The sequence below is a fragment of the Thermobia domestica genome, chromosome 15 (assembly GCF_964235325.1).
Source record: "Thermobia domestica chromosome 15, izTheDome1.hap1.1, whole genome shotgun sequence".
NCBI lineage: Eukaryota > Metazoa > Arthropoda > Insecta > Zygentoma > Lepismatidae > Thermobia > Thermobia domestica.
In genome coordinates, this window is record NC_137468.1 from 141,473,897 (window position 1) to 141,490,366 (window position 16,470).

Consider the following 16,470-nt stretch of genomic DNA (forward strand, 5'->3'; position numbering starts at 1 on the left):
AAGTTATAACAATAATAAATTTGGAGGTGCGGGATGAACCTCCCACTTTAGAAATTGAAAGTCTTTTCTATGTCAGGTTATATCCCCAGTTCCGTGCTCACATTTCTCAAGTTAAAGCAACAATAAATTTGAGGCCGCGGCTGGAGACATGCAACAATCCACTTTAGAAATAGGAAGTGTTTTCTATGCTAAGATACATTACCGCAAAATTGGGGGCCAACTTCGTGAAGTTAGCATCCCATACGTCATATATAATTTTAAAACCTACATCAATTGCTTTAAAATTTTTTGAGAGGATTTAAGACTGAAATCCTAAAGTTTAGAAGTTTACACTTCTCAAGATACAGCCAGTAAAATAAAGGAGGGCCCCCATTTGTCACGAATAATTAAAACTACGTTAATTGTTTTGGATTTGTTTCCAAGGATTTATGGGTGAAATTGTTAAGTTTATGAGTTAAAAGTTCTGGATATACAGTGCAACAAAATAGTGGGGTCTCCCATTAGTCAAACTCTTCGTGAATATCAATCGTTTAGGAGTTGTTTGCGAGGACTTAGGAGTGAAGTCCCAAACTTCAGGAGTTTTTTTTTTTTTTTTTTTAAGATAAACGGCTGGAAATAGTTTACGTGTTGTTTGCCACGACCTCATTTTGGTGTTGTTTGCCACGGTATTATCTCTGGCTTATCTTATATCACAATCGTGAAGATTTATACATAATCGACTCATAAGCTGAGGGTTGCCAGATGACCATATCATAAAAATCAAATCTATTATATTTATAAACATAATACATACAATACAAACTGTCCGAAGCACGTTATTGGGTTACTACGCTATCAGCTGCTAACGCCGTTGTTAAATTTATTCAAGTTGAGTTCAAGCACTCGATGCAATCATTTGTGTGCTTAAAATCTCCCCAAATGCAGTTTCAAAATTTATATGACGTACAATTTGTGTGTGTTCGAATGTGTAGCCAATGTTGAATGTAGGCATTTCATCAGGACCACCCATAAGTAGGAGGTAACCATCTCGAAAAATGAGAACCCGGACCTTCAGGAGGGGCATGTTTTTTTTTTCTTTTAATCTTTCATAGCTTTCCTAGAGATTAAATTAAACAAAATTAGATTTAAATATATGGATTTAGCAATCTTTTAAACATCTTTGGTGAGAGGAAGGAAACTTCTCTTGGTAATACAAAAATTTAGTGAATTTTGTATTGTTAGTTGGCTAATTTCAAGCCCACTCAGAGAGCTCCTTTGTGGCTAAGCGGTTAGTGTACGCGCCTTTGACGTGGAAGACCCGGGTTCGATTCCAGCGGGAGCTCATGTGGATCGGATTCCACGTTAAACTGTAGGTTCACATCTCATAGCCTCGATGCTGAGCGGGCCACTAAAAATTAAATCAAATCAATTCAACAGAGATTATTAAAATACATAGGTCGGCAATCCCTTCATAGCTTTTTTGAAACAAGATGGAATGTGCATGAATTGGAGTAGATTTGAGTTAAACATCCCATTCAGCAGCAGACTGAGACATGAACCTACATCTTAACATGGAATCCGATCCAAATAAGTTTTCGCCGGTAATCTAACCCAGGTCTCCTAACCCAAAGGCGCGTGGCTATCCACATAACCACAAGGGAGCACTGTGTACGATTTGATACAATGAAACCTATGGCAGAAGTAAACTAGCAGATTACATTTCTCTAGATTTGAACGATTAATTCTCTCGGACGTTTGAAGGTAAAATTTAGACCATATAAATGTAAGAAGTTGAATTCCGCAATTGAAAGATAAATCATTCGATACTGAACCACCCCCAGAAAAAAAAGAACAATTTAAAATATTGTTTTTGTGGTGTAATCGTACACAAGATCGTGTCTCAGATGGATTCTCGGGGTGCAGAAATGAGAAAAATTTGCTTAATTTTTCAAGCAAGTCTCAGAGTAAACACTTTAGATGACAGCGATGCAGTAGGTTCTTCTGTTTCCTACCACTTTCTTCATTACACTATTTTTCATTCATTCTGATCATTACCATATCCTTTAGCTTACACGTCATAACCATGGGAAGTAAAACTGAAATATTTCATTTCATTTTTCTAAAGTATATAAAACCCAGTTCTTTAGTCGCGTAGCATAACGGAAAAAGTAACATTTTGTAACAGCCCATATTAAAAACTCAGTTAAAAGAGAAAATGCAATTATATCAATTTACTAAGCTATTGTGAAATTAATGATGTTTTGTGTTCAAAGGCGAGAACATTTACCACTTGTTCCAGAGAATCAAAAAGAGACGTGCTTTGCAATCCTTCCTTTTACTCCAGGTGTGTGTGAATTTTCGCGATAATGTGATATGGTAAGATCGGAATGCAAATCGTGGCAAAATGGTGGCAATCAACATGAAAATTAAGTCGTGGCAAACAACACGCTACCTGAAAATACTGGGGATTAACTTCGTGAGGGAGTAACTTCCTGAAACTAGCTCGTCACAAAAAAAAAAAAAAAATCAAGCTCACTCTCGAAAGTCTCGGTCTCTCGTTTCGAATATCGACAAAAAAATACATATATATACCATTGTCTTTACTCAAAATGCACGCATTGTTAAGTTACATTTCTGATAGTAAACAATTACCCTTGGGTGACCGTGCTCAGAGGGGTATACACGGGAGAAAGAGGAATTCCACCTCTGATCACAAGGTATATCGAAAGTGTTTAAAACAACTCAAATTTTGAGTTGTAACTCAATATACTGTAGATCTATTCCCTTTCAAGTCATTTTTAGTCAAAGAGCATGTTTCCAACAAATTCCGAAACCTAATTTTGTAAAACAAGCACATAAGATTTCTACCTTCCAATATTATTTTGTTACACATAGCGGTAGATCCAGAGGATTTTTTTTTTTTTTTTTTTTTACGTTGTAGAAGTTTAATGAAGCAATACATCGCAAGAAATTACTTGCATTGGCGTTCTTGCTCAGAAAATTTCGACCTTCGAAAATGCAGGTAGCCAATTCTTGTTCTTTCTTTTTAAGATGTGATATTTTGCGCTATTTCTTCGTTCTGAAGGTTTGGTGCTGATTGCCACGTGCGCTGACTGCCACAGCCAATTATTGGTGCTGATTGCCTCGACTGGCGCTGATTGCAAATATCAAGATGCTGATTGCCACGAAGGTGAACTGACTGCCACTAGCCTGAGAGAAACTATTTGGAAAGAGCGGAATTAATCCGTCATACTAAATTTACTAATCATCATACTAAATTAGTATGAGGGATTAATTTAGTAATCATCACAGCAAATCTATGTAGCATCCTGTAAGTTACAAAGTTGCTCACTAAGTGTAACGACATACGCTTGGATGTTTATAAAGGGATTGTCTTTTCTGTTATATGTACAATTTGCACATTTCGTCGTTTAAATTAATTGTTTTATTGTATTATTTAATGGATAAGTATTATAAAGTAAAATTAGTGTGTATTTATTCACCCAAGTAATGTTTTTAGAGTCAAAGGAAGGGCTATTTAAACAATGCTAGAAGGACAGTTCTTGGCATTAATAATAATAATAATAATAATAATAATAATAATAATAATAATAATAATAATAATAATAATAATAATAATAATAATAATAATAATTCCACGTCTAAAGAACTAGATTTTCCGGGTGATCATCTTCGCTTCGAAGATGGAATTTCCTTTCTGCAGTACGATAGATTGGAACAAGATAAACGGATTTTGTGTTTTGGATATGATGGTCTGAAGTCAGTGCTGACAAGGGAAGTTCGGGACAAAGCACTCACCTGCAGAGAAACTAAGCATACCGTTTGAAGGACCAATTCATGCTGATTTCAACAGGTAATAATATTCCTGTACAGTTGAGAACTGTTCGAGATATTCAGATTGGAAGTTTATATGGAAAAATGAGTGGATGCATATTTAAACGCGTTAAGTATTTTCTCCCATAGCGAAGCCTGATGTTTTGAACTTGCTACTGCTTGATCACTGGGTCCATTCACAGACAAATTGTTAATTACAAGTTGCATGACGGATGACAAAAGACGTAATGGTTGAGAAGATACCAAAGAACTGCTGCACACGGGGATACAACCATTTGATGTGTTTGGATTCCTATCAATCAAAGATTATGGCAGAAGATTTGTACAGAGTACCGGTATGAAACAACTTCATCAGAACGTTATGATGTACCAACGAAATAATCAAAGACAGTTCGTGTCCATACGAATCAGTTCCGATCGCCGCAATACATTGGATTGTTTCATTTTGCGTTTCACAAGGCAGGTTATAGGCCTATACCTTTTGAATCACTTGTCGAATTTTCTTTCTGCTTTGGTTCTGCGAACTGTTCCCTTGACGGGTGCAACGCAATTGCACATATAAAATGTTAATGGTGCAAGGAAGTCTTTTGCCTGTGTCATTTCTTCATAAAACAGAAGAACAACAGTGATCAATTTTCATCTCTAACCTATCATTATTGTGAACAATATAATGACTAATTGTATCTAACAAACCCGTTAGTTATTGCAAAACAGTTTTTTTTCTATAACTTCCGATGGCTTTCAATTCGTATGTCAATATTCATTGCTAATTATGTTGCACTTAACGCGTTTAAATGTGCATATCCTCATTTTCTCACATAATGCCAAGTTGAATATCTCGAACAGTTCTCAACCGTACATGAAATTTATTAGCTTGTTGTAATCAGCATGAATTAGGGCTTCAAATGGCATGCTTAGCTTCTCTGCATGTGAGTGCTTTCTCCCGAACTTCCCTTGTGAGGGACAGCCAGCAGTGTTTTTTTTTCTTTTTTTTTTTAATGTAATTTTCAAGAGCTGCTCGAAACAATTTGCGCAGCTGTACACAGTTCATGCTGACATAGGGAGTTCAAGTGAGAACACATAAATCGTACCAATTTTGTACGTACCGCTCCCTGACAAAACTGAAAGTACATACAGAGACCTGTTTACGTTTGTTAGAAGTTGGTCTGAACAATACAATCCTAAGGTTCATCACGTTTCTTTCATGCTTCTTGACGTCCGGTAATGTTACGTCTAGCAACTTCCTCTCAGGCTCGTGGCAGTCAGCACGCCATCGTCACAATCAGCACCTTGATATTGACAATCAGCGCCAGTCGTGGCAATCAGCACCAATAATTGGTTGTGGTAGTCGGCCAGCAGCAATAACAATCAGCACCGTTCTGAAAACCGATTTCTGCTTTTCTTAAACAATTGGTAGACAATAAGCTTTAAACGCTATCTGTTCGCAAGTGTTTGTCAATATTGCCGTTTTAGAAATTCTAGTTTGATAGTGCAGAAAGTTAATAGACCTAAGGTTCTGGCATCGCATTCTTTTTCTTCTTCTTCTTCTTCTTCTACTACTACTACTACTACTACTACTACTACTACTACTACTACTTATAATTATTATTATTATTATTATTATTATTATTATTATTATTATTATTATTATTATTAGTAGTAGTAGTAGTAGTAGTAGTAGTAGTAGTAGTAGTAGCAGTAGCAGAAGTAGTAGTAGTAATCCATCAGTATCAACGTTTAAACAAGTTAATTGTACAGAAGAGCCCATTCCCTTTTATAAATTGTTTGACTTTTTTTTTTTTTTTTTTTTTTGTAATATATTATTACTTGTTTTGAGCTCGAACGATTGCTCGCCTGGCAATACTCAGCCTGGATCCGTCCCTGGTTACACAGTTAAGGAATTATCCACAGAAATATACGTTTAAAATTCCCTGTTATTTTATTACAACAGCTTGTATGTATGGAATAAAAATAAATTTCTATTTTACGTAGATAACGATGTAAAACTAATTAATGTAGTGGAAAGCGAAGATGTAAATGTTTATATAACTCGGCAATGCCCTAGTGAGATCAGCGAAGTTAAGGAGTGTCGGGTCTGGCTCGAGGAACGATTGTCGACCATGCATACTCACTAGATAATATTGGCATTATGGCATGCACCCAGCGTCATAAGGATGTTTAGGAAGCTACTTAAAAGAAAGTAATAGCGAACTCCGGTTGAGAAAGCCAGCATTAACGGCGAGGGGAGTCGAGTACTGAGCACTCGTCACCCCCACAGGCATGAGTGCCACAAACAGAATTTTAAGCCATGATACCCGAAAGGGGATTTTTCGGTCAACTGTAATTCAATCATAGTATTTAGTGATGAGCAAATGCAAGACCAAGATCAAGACTGCGGTGGTCTTGGTCTTGGTCTTGTACTGCAGCCCTTGGTCTTGGTCTTGGTCTTGCACACCCAGTCTTAGTCTTGGTCTTGCATGCAAGAGCCTTCAAGTCTTGCATTTAAGAAATCTCAAGCTTTTCATAGGTAAATTTTAAGGATATAAGGGATAATAAACTCTACAATGCGCCAATAGTAACGGAAATGCAATGCATGTTTCTAAATGTAATATAGTTTTAACTTTGTGTAAGTATCATGGTAGTGTACAACATAGGTGATGACCTTTCCTTTTTTGATGGGTGCCCACGCTTCACTACCTGTAAGATATGCCTAAATCACAACGTTTCGTAATCTGTTTATATTTTTAACAGATCCAACACTCCACTGGTTCCCAAACTGGAGAGGCTACCCCTGAAACGCATGAAAGATAAATCAAGACGGCACAGATTATTGAAATACCAATTGCAAAATTATTTTTACACTCTAAAGGCGCCAGATTTTTTTCAACCACGATTAGCTAATCCTTGTATTAATCAAACTTCCAATTAAATATTGAGATTTTGTTTTACTGATTCCAATATGTACTCTATGGGTCAGAAACATTGACATTACGCAAAAGTGATGAAAAAATGCAGGATTTCGATACATGGGCATGGAGAAAAAAGCAGAGAATTAGCTGTGTTGAACGGACAACGAATGAGAAGGTGTTAAAAAATTAGCAGTAGGGAAAAAAGAAGAATTTTAGATATTGTTAAGAGAAGGAAGAGGAACTGGTTAGGATATTGGCTGAGGAGGAACTGTATTATGAGGGACGTGCTGGAAGGTAGTGTGGAAGGAAAGAGAGGGACGGAGCGAAGGAGACTAGTTGAAGGAAGGTATTAAAACAGAAAATTGCTACATCAAGACGAAGAGACTAGCTGAGGACCACCGAACATCGAAGCTTCTCAGTTGCAACAAGTAACCTGCCAATAATGGCAGAATAGCTATTATGAAGATCATGATATATTTAGCAATATTGACTAAAAAAAGAGAAATCAAACCTCTTAATATTGTAGAATAATTTGAGTGAAAACTGAAAACGATTCAACTGTCTATGCCTTTTGTGTAAATTCAATCTATATAAATACTTTTGACCTGTATTGGAAATACAAAATAACGGCATCAAACGCCAAGTTATTTGAAGTCTCACTTGGATTACTAACATCAATTACCCACTTCGTTGGGTTAAACTTAAATAATAATAATAATAATAATAATAATAATAATAATAATAATAATAATAATAATAATAATAATAATATATTTCGTTAGTCACTTTTTACTATTAGTAAAGCGCTCTCTGACATCGATCATTTTTGATTATTTTTTATATTTCTTTCTTCTTCTCCTCCCCAAGTTCCGGTGCTGAATTTGAATTTAAATGGCATCAAAGTGTCGCTGTTCGTCTCAGAGACCCCCAAAACTAAGGATTCGGCACTAATATAGGTCATTTTCAATAAACTTATATATATCTCCTTCACCCCCATGTTGCAAGGTACGGCATCGGAAGTGTCATTGTTCATCTCAATGACTTCGAAAACCATGAGTTCGACATTGATAATGGTAATTTTTGATAATTTTATATATATCTTGTACCTCCCTCAAGTTGCGGTGCTGAATTTGCATTTAAACGGGATCGGAAGTATCACTGTTCATCTTAGCGACGCCGAAAACTATGGATTCGACACTAATATTTGGTCATTTTTGATCATTATTATGTATCTCCCTCTCCCCAAGTTACGATGCTGAATTTGGTCGTAAACGGTATCGGAAGTGAAAGTAATCAACTCAGCGAACTGGAAAACTATGGATTCGACAATAATATTTGTCATTTTCAATCATTTTTATATATGTTCTCTTCCCTCCGCCAAGCTACGGGGTGAACTTGGATTTAAATAGCATCGGAAGTGTCACTGTTTATCTTAGGAACCGCAAAAACTATAGACTCCATTTTAATATGAGTCATTTTCGATCATTTTAAAATATCTTTCATTCCCCTCCCCTAAACTGCACAGTCAAAGTGATAGAAAGAAACCATCTCAGGTCCGATCCTCATCTATGTTGAAAATTTGACCAAGATCGGTCGGGTGTTTCAGAAGTTATTAAGTTTTATTATATATATATATATCTATATATATATATACCTCCTTTCCTCCTCCCTTAGGTTTTACCATCAAAGTGAAACTCTAAAAACCTTTTCAGGACCGAACCTCATACATGTTAAAAATTTGATTGAGATCGGTTCAAGAGTTATTGAGTCACAAACTTAGTCATTTTTATTTTTATTTATATTGATTTTTGTACATATTCCCCTCTTCCTGCTCCCCTACATTGCTCCGTCAAAGTGAACTGACAGATATCATTCCCCAAGTCAGAACACCCCAACACCCCTTTAAAAAACACCCCAAATCAGAACCTCATCTATGTTAAAAATTTGATCGAGATTGGTCGTTTGGTTTAAGTTTTAGCTATTATTTTATAACCCCCTTCCCCTCCCCTAAGTTTTACTGTTAAAGTGAAATGATGAAAACACTCCCAGGCCCAAACCTCATCTATGTTGAAAATTTGATTGAGATCGGTCTGTTGGTTCAAGAGATTAGGAGTCCCAAAAATAGTCATTTTCAATTTTATAATATAAATTTATTGTTGTTGTATAATGTTATATTGTTTAATCCTCGATGTGTCGTATACCTAACAAGGCTAAATATTAATAAACAATTATTCAATGTATAAGCATCCGCTCATGAAATCAAACTTGCGATCACATGCACTAAGTGTTTGTCAATGTCATGAAAATGTTATTTCGATATTAGTTTTAAAAGTACGCATTGAGAATTTCCAACGGATGCTTGAGTCTCGAAGCCAAGGTCATACCCATGTAGTCGACACCTATGGTGTACGGTATTACTGATGTTCGATCTACATTTCTCTTTAGTTTTGGAAGAACACCACTAATATGCTTTGAAATGAAATGAAGTATCTAGTTTACCGTCCCATGATTGTGCACCAAGGCTAAGGTAGACGGTAATGATGAGAAATGGCTGAAGAGGTGGAATGAAGAAAGTAGGAGGAAACGAAAAAAATAACGAGAAAAAACACGCACACGGTGTTTGTGAACCAAAAAAGTTCACATGGTGCGAAATAACACCTGTGTCGCTTGAAAACGAGTAGTATCTACAGAACACGTGAACAAGCAATTCAGAAAACGACATACTATTGCTACCGTATAAGCTACAGGGGTAGATTGATTTACACGGATTGCATAAACTACTGGAATACATTCACTTCAGCAGCATTTTTACTGAAGCCAAGAAATTCATCTCCTCCTTTTTTACATTATATAAAAAAAATCAAGTAGTGCCGGTACTTTTGCAAGACTCTTGCGCAAGAGTCTTGGTATTGGTCTTGGTCTTGCAGGTATGGTCTTGCACACCTTGGTCTTGGTCTTGGTCTTGCATCGGGATTCCTGGTCTTGGTCTTGCATGCAAGACTCTTGCAAAAACTGCAAGACCAAGACTCTTGCGCTCATCACTAATAGTATTCAGCATTTTGAGATTTAAATTTTCTGTTATCGTTACGCAACTGTACTTTTTTCGTAATTATATCAAAAATTCTAGCAGTTTCGTTTTGCTCCACTATAAACACGAAAGTATACAACAATTTGTAATTTTCATTCTTTACAACAGAAAAAAAAAAACATTCCTATATAATGCATCAGGATCTTATGAGCTTGTATAAGAAACAGAAAGTGCAATTCGAACTAGGAGAGACACCTGAGTTCAAACCTAAACCTAACTCGATTGAAGATGCAACCGAGATTATAGATAATGAAAGGTGATTGTTTGATTTAAGTTTAGCATTCCCTTCTGCACCGAGAGTATTTGAGAAGTGGTCCTACAACTTAATGTGCAGCTATAGTATTATGGAGAATAAGCTCATCATGAGATTGTAAGAAGGCCGTGTTATAAAGTGTCAATTAAAGTTGGTCTTGTGAAAGGTAATAAAGCATTTCATATATTTGAAACAATTATTGTAGTAGTAAAATATCTATTTGTTTAGATAATGAACATGATTTTCTTTGTTTAATATGGCAGTCAAAGCAGAATGTAATCTATAGGCTATATACAAAATAAAAGTAATTAAAAATGATCGAAAATTACCGATATTAATGTCGAATCCATAGTTTTAGTGTCGTTGAAATGAACAGTGACACTTCCGATGCCGTTTAAATCCAAATTCAGCTCTGCAAATTGGAGGAAGGAATGGGTACGTATACCTTTCGGGTCCTTGTCTTCAAAAGCGAATTGCACTTTGTGGCAACGTCGTAGATGGAGAACCATTGATTACATCTACCAATGCATCAAATAATTACATCGATTCTTGCCAGATGACAGTTAAAGTCAATCATTTGCGTCTCTAGCATGTTAAAATTGGGGGGCGGAGACGACTAGAATGCTAGTAAACCTCAACTAAAGTTATGTGAAAATTATGAGTAAACTGAAATCTACTTTACTAATGACATCCGCTCTTTCTAGCCTTAGCAACACAGTTCTTCATAATTTTCTTCCATCACTTTTAGACTACTTGCCGAAAAAAAGTATGTTTGTCTATAATATGATTATTAGATAATTTCTTCACCTTGATATTCTTACCGTTGAATCCCTGCTCAGTTTTCTTAAACGCATTTGAAGCAGTATAGTTTCATAGTCCTCATATATTTCGATTCTTTAGCTAACAAAATCTTAACTCTCTGAAAGAAGTCATACGATGATGCTTGATTTGATTGTGAATTTCGATTTTTTTAAAAATTTTTCTTCTGCATTCTTAATGAACTCAAAATGTATATTATCTACCTTTTTGTTCTTAATTTCGCTGTATGTTTTTGAATTTGTCCAATGAACTATCCTCGTTTACTTCATTTTCCGTTTTAATGTCTAAAATGTACTGTTTATTCTTGCTGTCATCCGACTCCTCAATGTATTCTTTCCATTTTCTTCAACCTCAATTCACTCATTAAACACTCATTTCTATCTTTAATTTCTATATTGTCATAGTAGTTGTCCCTTGCTGCCCTTCTACAGTATTCGCATGAAATTTACTTTCATATATAATATTCAAATTTCTCTATCTTTTTAAATTCTTTTTGGTCACCTTCGCTTCTATTGTATATTTCCGTCCTTGTAGATTTCCCTTCTTAATTCGAAGATAAACTTTCTATACATCCTTTCCTCCCCTTATCCAGTCTCCCTTCGTCATGGAAACCAATTGTTGCTGGTTAGGCAATGAAAAACTTATGTGCCTGTAGCAGATACTACTTTGACTAACTAAGAAGCGTAACTTTAAAAATAAATAAATAAACAAAATCCTTCTTTCAAAGTGACATACGTCAGGCGGACATTCTATTCACGCTAACCTAATGTTTAAGAACAGGCATAATTTTAATTTGTTCTGCCTATATTTTTAGTTCTTTCACATAGATCTAAATACTTTCAGCATTGATCCATTTATCTCGTATTCAGAATATTTGGGGGACGCGTCCCCCTTTAGACCGCCAGAGACGCCCGTGAAGTCAATAGAGTTGATACTAGCACCAATTATTATCTTAACAATCGATATAACTGTTTGATGGATTTGTAGAGCGATGCTAATGCTCAAAATTAATATGCGATTCTGCCACATAGTGAAATTTTAATTCCCCATGCCAGCTGAGAGAGGCCCTGGGAAGCATTCCATCATATAAGATTTTCCCTTTATTTTGACCTGCAGAATAGTGTTCTGTAGTTTGTGGACGCTATTTTTAGGACACCCGTTATATATATATATATATATATATATATATATATATATATATATATATATATATATATATATATATATATATATATATATATATATATATAACCGATAGTAGTGTCGAATCCATAATTATCGGGGTCACTGAGACGAACAGTGACACTTCCGATGCTGTTTAAATCTTCTAAGTCCAGCTCCCATTAGTGCTCTTAAAGAGGATGGTGACTTAAAAATAATTGAAAATGATCGATATTAGTGTCGAATTCATAGTTGATGGGTGACAGTATTTTTGCTATGTCCAAAATGAAACTTATTCTCCCCGTGCAAAAAACAGGCATTCTGGTAGCGAACAATAAATGAGAAATTGTAAAATTTAAATTTCCTATCATTCAAATACATTCTTGCTGCTATCTACTGTGTTATCTGGTAGGATATTGAATAACTCTGATTCAGCAGGAAGGAAATTAACTATAGTATTGAAGTTGACTGTGAAGAGTTTCTCTGCATAGCAAGTACTGAGGTCATATGATAAGATATGTTGTGTAAAGTGAAATGTGGATCACTATTCGAGTTTTATCCAATACTTGATATACACCCTAATGATTGAACCCGCGAACACGCATAAAAAGCACGAGTGTTGGCCACCTACCTACGAATGGATATGCCACACAACGATTCAAATTGAATAATAAAAGCAAAAAATGATACTACTTACACATTTTATTTATTTTATACTATTTACTTTGAGACGAGATCGGGACTGAGACCACTTTTGCCAAACGAGACGAAACCGGAACTGCAGCCTCGTGTGTATACCATCCCTACCCGAACTCCTTCAAATTTGACGATTCTTTAAAAGAGCTTCAGTCTAAAAAAAAAATCTATAATTTAATTTAGAAAGTTTTAATGTTTTTTATGATCAATTTTATATCAATTTGCGATCATTATTAGCGATAGGTATTGAGAGTAATCAATAAATCACCATAAATCATCACCAGGACTGTTGTTCACACAGGCGGTGTCAGATACAACTATATGTAAAATTTGAATGGCTGATGGAATGAATGATAAGAATGGTGCCATATTTTATTAAGCTTATTTCTATGTGCCAGATAAAAAGGAAAGACAACCATATCTTTGAAGTTTTTTAGGGTACACAGACAGTAGAGCCTACAAACAATGAAAGCAAATATTATCTACTCTAAATGCACTAGCTCATTCGTAATACTTGAGCAAGTGACAAGAGAGCGTTGCTTTTTTATAATAAGAAAAAAGAAAAGAAAAAGAATGAAAAAACAACTGACAGTTTTCTTGAAACATTCATTGTAAAGGGAAATTCAAAGGATTTTAGAACACAAAGGAAAAAATTTAACTTGATGATAGAACATCTATTTCACTCCCTTCAGTAACAAAAATGCAGGCGTGTAAAATTTTTGTTCTATTTTCATGTATTGAACCAACAATTTGCCACATGGAAGGAATTCCCCCCCTTCCGCATTATGAAACCTTTTGCTGTGATTTAGCTTTTTCCGTTTCCCGACTATCCACTACCGATTTCTTTACACAACTGGATACTTGAGATGCAGTTTACAGAGGTCACATGGATCACAAGCACTTTCGAAAGAGACACCTGTGAAAAAGGGGGAAAGGGTCATCGGGTTAATGATCCCTAAAGGGTAGTGCAGTGACTAAGTGCTAAAGGTATAACATCTGGTGATATACGTCCTTTGCTCAATGGCAGGAAGTTTCATGTGAATTTTATAGTGTACAACGCGGTGTTTGAGCTTTATTCTACCTTTCTTTGGCGTTACATGGGTTCCTCCATTATAATTCACTGTACATCATTGTTGTTCTTCATCTCAATGGGAGTAAAACGAAGATGTTGAGGACTCATGCTTGATTTAGAGGTTAGAACGCTTGCCTTCGGCGTGCGTAGCCCTAGGTTCGATTCCCACTGTGATACGAAACAAGTGGTTCTGATTCCACAATAATAAGTAGGTTCACGTCTCCTTCAGCCACCACGGCGTAAGAGTGGGACGTTAAACTCAAACAAAGCAAAAACCAAAATAGGTTAAGCTTTCATTTCATGTCGAGTTTTCTTCAATTATGAGTTTTATTTTTAAAAGTAGTGTACTAAACCCGTAGTTTTAAACACAATTTACGAGCAATGAGTAAGTTCTATCTCTAAAATCCGTCGATCGAGTTTTTCATTGTTGCAATGTTGCAATGTTTTGAAATATTTTCCATAAAACTTATTCTACCTGTTCGAATAGCGGGCATCATAGGCGCCGACTTCGGGGGGGAAGGGGGAGGCAGGACACTTTTGGCCCCCAATATTTAAAGGTGGTGTCCTTGCCCCCCGAATATAATCCAGTTTAGGAAAAAGTAACAAAGAGGAGAAAGAATTTCTGTCGTAAACTTTGTCGTACCTTCAATTCAATATTAGGAACAGCCTTCTTATTCGATACAAAACGCCACTTTTAAAGTTATGTTTAATAGAGCACTGAAGCTTCAACCAACACTATCGCAGCACTGATATGACAAGGGACGATCAATGTGGTGCGCAAACTTGCAGTGAAGTTCCCAAATTTTGAACTTGAATTTGTTTTAGGCGAATTTGATTTAGGTCTTGAAATTCGCAGCGGAACGGATGGAGCGGACCGAGATCCTGTGGGGAAGGGGCTTTCATCCAGCACCTGATAGAAAACGTCTGAATATGGTGATATATTTATTCATTGTTCCCCCCCCCCCCGATCGGCGCAAATCCGTCTTCAATATTGAGCGAGAGGGGTAATATAAATATATATATATATATATATATATATATATATATATATATATATATATATATATATATATAAGCAATGTTCAAAATATTTATGAAATTCAAAAACAATGTTGTGGAGGATCAGGGGAGCAGAGTTGTCTTCAGTGGCGTATAGGGTGCTATGGAGCTCAAGATCGCCTCGTAATAAATCTGTTAGTTTTTCGCATTCCACTTAGAACAATAATCAATAATCGTTCTTAGCATTTCTAAGAATTTCATTGGCTTTCCATTTTCTTATGCTCTTTGTTCAGAAATAATACTGTATTTGCCAAATTTCATATAATGTAAGAATTGCATCCTCTTTTTCTTTCTTTTGTCTTTTCTAATTTTCTGTTTCTTCTTCTTGATGTTACTATCTTTGGTTTCGCCTATCATACTTTATCGACCGTTGTTAGTTGTGATTCAAGTCGGCTGTCATCAGTAACACCTAAACTAACAGGAGTTGATAAGCGAAACTGGTGTTCCACACCAACTTGAGCGGATATCAACATGACGGAACTTTAGTTATTATAACAAAGGAAAAATTATATCTTTTTTTTATTTTAAAAAGAAGGAAATGTTTGAATTAAAGAAAATCAAAACGGGGGAATAATTAACCTGGAAAATTAGGTAGGCCGAGAGTATACTTCCTTTTTCTTCTATGGATATAATAAAAGGTGAGATTCACTCCTAAGTTTTTGTATTATACCATATAGGATTTATCGGTCTGCAATTCTTGCCATTGAAATTTCAATTCATGCATAAATTAAAAAACATTTAATACTCAAACTCAGGTGGGCAATTGCCACTTCCTTTCCTGTGTTGGGCGTAGCCCCTCAAAACACAATCCTAAAGGCCCCACTGGTTGTCTGCAACATTGCGAGGTGGGCAGACTTGAGACTTATTCTAGGAAAGGGAGATGAAATCCATATTACGGTAAAGGGCCGCAGTGGCTCAGTGGTAGACCGTTCACATCTGGTGCATCGGGTCCCGGGTTCAAACCCTGCTCCCGCGACGTGCACTTTGTAGTGGACAAACACCATGTGCGTGGGTTTATTCGGGGTTCTCCCGTTTCCTCCCACTTTCTTCGTTCCACCATTTCGTTCATTTCTCATTATCACAGTCTCCTTTAGCACAGCCAGCATAACCATGGGACATAAAACTCAAAGATTTTCATATTACGGTAGATGAATCTGATTTCTGAGGTAAACATGTTGTAGAGTATATTATATATTAGGCGATGTAGATGAAGTAGTAGTAGTACATATCCGTATTACAAATCACTGTCGTGAACGCATTATGAAATCTTAATACTTGAATATTTATAATTGGTATGTTTCCAATTAGGCATCAACAATGATCCACGTTAAAATTTCGGACACTTGTTTTATATATAAAGAATGACTTCCCCAAAACTATGAAGAAAGAAAATTATGTATGACGCAACAATACTCTTATTTGAGCAAAATTATGATAATCTCAATAGCATTACAGGAATCGTTACAGAAATCTGACACTGCAGTTAACAGATGTAACCTTAAGATTACGGAGAAAAATATTCCAGCAATTAAATTCTTTTCTTTACTTACGAAGCATGAGTAGATGCCTAGTCTGATAC